Source organism: Neopelma chrysocephalum, unplaced genomic scaffold (genome assembly GCF_003984885.1).
Source record: "Neopelma chrysocephalum unplaced genomic scaffold, ASM398488v2 Primary Assembly neopelma1_61b, whole genome shotgun sequence".
In the NCBI taxonomy this organism is placed as follows: Eukaryota; Metazoa; Chordata; class Aves; order Passeriformes; family Pipridae; genus Neopelma; species Neopelma chrysocephalum.
In genome coordinates this window covers 11,315,816-11,321,815 of record NW_020897717.1, presented here as the reverse complement: position 1 = coordinate 11,321,815, position 6,000 = coordinate 11,315,816, and the positions used below count along the sequence as shown (strand labels likewise).

General features: G+C 36.1%; 1 protein-coding gene across 13 annotated transcripts in view; it reads left to right on the top strand.

Annotated features, from left to right (window-relative positions):
• The window catches only part of ESRRG (estrogen related receptor gamma), a 400,294-nt gene that overhangs the window by 238,327 nt on the left and 155,967 nt on the right, over positions 1–6,000 (top strand). Inside the window, exon 1 of one of the 13 annotated variants that reach the window (XM_027681698.1) lies at positions 2,009–2,069. The exons of the other annotated variants lie outside the window; for them this stretch is intronic. The gene's annotated coding sequence lies outside the window, so the exon portion shown is untranslated. Of the gene's footprint in view, positions 1–2,008; positions 2,070–6,000 lie in introns of those variants that run through there. 13 annotated transcript variants of the gene reach the window in all.

Sequence of the window (6,000 nt, the reverse complement as noted above, 5' to 3'; positions counted from 1 at the left end):
GTCACAGCTGTTGGAAGAAGGAAAGGCAATTGAAACACTCCAAAAAAGGGGGGGGGGGGGAAGAACGGGAGTAGTTTAGTAAATTTAAACGTGGTCTCTGAATGCTGAACATAAAAAATAGCTCCAGAAAGCTGCTGTGCACTATGTATGTTTGCCTTTTGTGGCTCACTGTGTTTCATTCATTTGAACATTTAGCAGTTTCCCTACTTTCTCCATTTAAAAATGTGCAACAGCATTTAAATGTGGAACAAATTCAGCTGTTCATGTGCATAGAGTTTCGTCTTAGAATGCAACTGATAGAATACACAGCTGACAATAAATAAAGGTTGCGTAGAATGGCTGTAACATTTAAAAAGTGGACATAGGTGTCACATCATGTGAATACTTCAGTGCAATGATGGTTGGTGTACATATTTTATGTTTTTCTAACCGCTCTCATGTTGCGTTGTGGGAATGATGTGTGGAGTTACCCTGCGAGTCTGTCTGGGTTATGTTTGTGTATGGATGAATATGAGTGTGTGTGTGTAGATTCACATGCATGTATGTTTGTGTGTGTGCAGGGTGATTATATGCTAAACTTAAAAGAGTTTGTGTCAGTTTCACTCTTTAAAATATTTTGACATAGCTTCTAATTGTTGAAGAATTTTTTAGAAGTGTCTTTCATATGTAAAAGGAGGAAAGGGGTGGACTGAAGAACGCTTCTCTTTGTGAAGTGGGAAGCAGACGCGACTCCACTCCATGGTTTCTCCAAGCTTTGAAGGTCTTTAACCTCATGCATTTGTCTTATTAGATAGCTATTTACAGTTGTTACTGAGAAATAAAGCCCAAGTTAATATTCCAGTGATAAGCTCTAGGCCTCTGTATGTGTAGCCGGTGTGTAAGGTGGCACACGGCTCTGGATGGTGCAGCCATCCCCCAAGCATGGGTGAGCGTCCAGACACTGCCTGGGCTCTCCCAGGGCTCTCCCCTTGGGCAGCAGGCAGGCCCTGGTCCCTTCTTCCTTCCCTGTTTTTGGTCATAGGGCTTAGCTCTTTTAGTTCTGATAGACTGCTGGCAAGTTTTTAAATCCTGCAGAAAGTATAAAGGGTTTGTGCTGAAATGCCCGTCTGGCAGCTTTTCCTTTACTGGGGCTTGCCCCTCTTTTAGTGATGGGTGCTCATTTTAATGTGTTTATGGTTGTGCTCTTTTATTTACTGAGCCTGGTGCGTTTCAGCGGTAATTAACCCGTGTTATTAGCAAAGCCCTTGTGGATATCCGTTAATTCTTTGGAATGGCTGATCATTTTTTCTGTACTTTTCCCCCCTGTTTTTTCCTAAGGCACGCTGTCCTTTTCTAATAGTCCTTAAGCTTTAACGTTTCCCACAAATTTCTTTTTAGACTGAGTCAGGTAGAAGGGCATCATCCCCATAGTTCAATAATAAAGAATAACTATTGTCTTAACAAACTGTTTTCAAAGATGCTAATGGGAAGCAAAACAACTGGCAGAATCTGTAGGGAACAATTTATTTAATTATTATTTTTCAAAACACATGCTTAATGATAAGAAAAGAGATAAGAATTTCCTTAGCTTTTTTTCTTTTTGTATGTGTGTGTAAGTGCATTAGCTGTTGTGAATATTTTGAAGTTCATATTTTAATCAGATTTCAACTTAGTTAATAGCACTTTGGGCATTTAAAAAATATTGAGCCAGCAGAAAAATACTTGTGCTTGCACTGCTGAGAAAAGATAAGGGCCACCTCATTAGCCAACCCTACTTTTGCAATTAATTTCAAATACATGGTGCTATTCATCAAATAGAGAAGGTAACTTGTCTATGATAATATTTAACAATACTTGAAGCCTACTTTGCTTAGAGTAGCTAAAAAGTATATGTCTATTCTCACAGATATGTCAGTCCAAATGTTATGCTGCTATTTCTGTATGTTACAGAGCAAAGTTAAGATAGAAAAATTATGGTATAAAAATATAAATTATTCATGAATAAGTGATGTGATTATTCATTTTACAGAATAGTTTTTAAAGGACTGACCCTTGACCTACAGGGAGGTTGCTTGCACCTCTGTGAAAGTGTAAGTAGGAATGAAAAAAATGCTTATTTGAACCTTTCAAGGAAGTATATCAAATAATTATTTTTTTGCTTAGGATAAATGAAAAACATAGGATAAGTAGGAAAAACAATATGGAAGGAATTCTTGCTCCTATTGAAGCCCAGAGTAGCCTCTGTCTGTAAGATAAGCTTTGCTATGAATTCTTTTTCACAGGAAATTCATGGAGGGAAGAAACAATAAAATGTTGATCTGTTACAAGTGCATATGAGCCTCACGCTACCGAGCTCTCTAGAGGAAATCTGTGATTATGCCAGGCCAGTTTGTTCAGTTTTTATCTCTTTTACATCCACTGGCCTTGTATTAAATTGTCATTGTCCTAAAGCACATGAGAGAGAAATGAATTGCATTTCTCGACATGCACTGACAGTGAAATATTTAGCCTCTCTGTCTCCAATCATACTTATATGTATGTTTCATAGTGCAGGGATGACACCAACAGTCGCTGCAGCTTGACATTCCACTTATTACGTGTTCTTTTACATTTTGTGTATCGTCTTTTAGGCTTGAGTTAGGCAGTCATACGTGCATAGTCATATCTGTAGCAGCACGTATGTATGTGGTTTTGTTTTATATATTTGCATTTTATGTGAAATCTTCTGTCTGTGCACAGCAAGTTTTGTGTTCAAATTCGTTTATATCTATGCCTGTGTGTGTGTTACAGGTATATAGTGTATTCCTTATGCAGTTTTGGCAGTGTACGTTTATTGTTTTGTGTATGCACACAGACATGTATACAGTAAGTATATATATACGGAGCTGTATAACTTCCCCCTATGCAGTTGCTTGTCAAAATCCAGCTGCTTTTATGTGGTTTTATGTGTTGTTTTTTTTTTTAATCCATGAGAAGAGAGCTGGTCAGCAATGTAAAGTGTTTGCACCTGATTTTATACCAGATTCTCCATCTAATCTAGCAGTTTTTGTATTGTACTCACAGTTTTGCTTTTAAAAGATGCTGTATTTTTTTTTAAGATTTTCTCATTCTAAGTAAATGAATATAATAATATTTATTCATATTCCTGTAAGTTTTGGCTGTCAAATGGAGAAATATTTTTTCAGCTACATGTGTTCTTGGCTGTATTTACACCTAAAGAATATAATTATTTTAGGGGGGGATGACTCCTACGTATGGTTGTTAATATACATCATGATGTCCTCAGGCAAAAATATAAAGTACACATTCAATTTTAATGGTCCTTAGTCCTCTCCAAAAGTCCTATAGTTGCGGGGATTTTGTTTTTTTGATTTTGTTGTGGTTTTTTTGTCGAGAAGTAAAAATACTGTGAAACATTAAAGAAAAATATGAAACTGAATTGTATACTGCTATTTTAGATAGCATTCCATAATTATATTTTAAATGACTTGGTATTGCCTTTTCAGTAGCACTTTGGAGTGTAACTTTTCTAGAATGGTAGATCGCTGCCTTTTGACATGTATGTCTTCTGAAACAATTTATGTATTTGCTATGTTGCAGAAGCTCTAAATCTCTTGGGTTTGTTTACATAACACTTGTAATGTTTTTTCAACTAATTCTTATTTCCTTCAAACAAAGAGGGGCTTTTCCCTTTGCTATTCCTTAATATAGCAGGTTTACATTGAAGGGAATCTTGTCTAATTTCCAATTATTTCCTCTTTTAAGTAGAGTAGCTTTTTAATCAGAGCATCGTTTCCCACTTCTTTTAAAATTGATATAAAATTAATTTTTTCACTTCAGCTTCTTATACTTGCTAGGAGAAACATCTATTAACAGCCTAATGAAAATTAGAGCAATATAGGTGCTTTCACATGGTGTAAGATAAGCATATGCTGTTTTTCTTTACCGCTGAATGTCTGATTTTTACCGTGGGTCACCATTCTGAATTTGTATGAAATCTTGATGAAATTTGCGGATTTAGATCAAAATAATTTATGAGGCAAAACAAAAAATTCTTACTTTTTGTGACACTAACACAGAACTTTAAATATGAAATTGGAGAAGGATCGCCATGTACTGTGGTAAGTTAGTATATCAGGGTGTATGAAATAGAAGTTCCTTGTTCTCGGTCTAATCAAGCCATTTATAGTATCCTTGTACAGAATTGTGCACATTTATTTATATGATAACCTGCTGAAATATAATTAGCTACCCCTATGCATGTGAGAATAGTCCAAATATATCCTTTTATCATACATTAGAAATTATATTCCCTTTCCCTGAGTAAAACTCTATGCAGCTTTGAGTGCTGTCTTTATATGGGAGGGCGTAAGATTCTCTTCAAGAGTTTTGTTCTGAAACCAGACTTTAAGATAAAGTGATTTGAGGTTTTTTTAGGTTATTACTCTGTAGCTTAGAGTGGATGTCTCTTACTCCTCTGTGTCTTTTCATGTTGCTGTAAGTGGAAAAAAAACCTGCACATCTCCTTTTCATCATTTTGATTGGAACTACATACCATATGTAATGTGTTTTGGCAGCACTTACCTAGCCAAAGAAAACAAATTAATATTAGCCATGCTGAGGAGTGTCAGAAGTATCACAGATGTGTCGATTTAGCTTTGCTCCATCACACACTCTTTCCTTAAAGAACTGGTCAAGCTGTCGCAAAATGTAGTGTTGGCTACAGTGAGATTCTAATAGGTGTGATCAGAGATTGATGGCTTTGGCAAGTTAGAATGAGAAGATGATGTGGAGTTGCTGTTTCTTGTTTTGAATGTCCTCAGAAATAAAACCCCAAATAAACAAACAAAAACCAAGGAAATAAAAATTTTAAAAAAAGTAAAAATAATTTAAAAATTATAAGCCAGTTGTGTGTGTGCGCTCGCCCCTCCAAGCCAGCTAGATGTGAAACAATTTAAAGTCCTGTAGATGTAGAGATGAAAAAGTCATATCTAAAATGTAGCGCTAGCTTGTTCCTAAGCATTTCCAAAATTCCTTCCCATGAGGTGCCAGGACGGGTGAGGAGGAGGTGACTTGTTTTATTCAGACCATTCTTATACGTGTTATTGCTGCTCTTTCACCCCTCTCCCCCTATTTCTGGGTTTGTTTCTAGAGCTGTTTTTGAAAGAAACACTTTTTTCCATCTCACATGTGAATATTTTTAAAGAAATACGAGATACGAAAATCTAATAAAAACAATACTTAGCAAAATGGTGAAATCATACTCCTTTATGTACTCTTAGCACTCTGCTACTGGCAGTTTGTATAGTTCTCCATATATTGGAAATGTAACAAAGGATCAAACAATTTTCTGTGTATTCTTTATTTACTTTTAAATTTTTTTTTCTGTCATCAAATTGGCTGCAGGATTTGGTCCTGTCTTTGTGGAGGATGAATGCCACTCTCCTTTTATGTTTACGTTGATATTTTATTGCTTAGGGGGACTGTGATATACTCAATTGACAAGTATTAACGCTAAAATAGTTTTCAGAGGAATTAATTTCAGAAAGTCTATGAGGTTTCTTCTGCACAATTATTTTTCACTTTTAAGGAAAAAAAAAAACCCCAAAAAAGGATCTAGATAAGAAAAAAAAGGCTAAAACTCATGGACCGTCTAAAACAGATTCAGAGCATGTTTCCAAAAGCAAGTGCACAAGCATTGCTAGTAAAATTATCTCTGGAGAATGGTAAAATTCTTACAGCAAAAAATGGATATTTTTTTTCCCCCCACTGTGGTAGTTTAATGCTCCGTGAATGCAAGATTTCCTCTACTGAATTATATCCACTTTTCCGTCAGCGGAAGAATTCCCTAGCAATGTTCTCATAGCAGCCGTTAAGTGGTGGGACAGATGAGATGTTTTGAAGTGGCATGAAATGCCATGTCTTCAACCAACTGTTCCCCTGAGCGTTAAAGGAGTGAGAATCGGATTTCCAGTAGCTGAGTAACATCCAGGGACACCCCATTGCTCTTCTCCCAGGAAC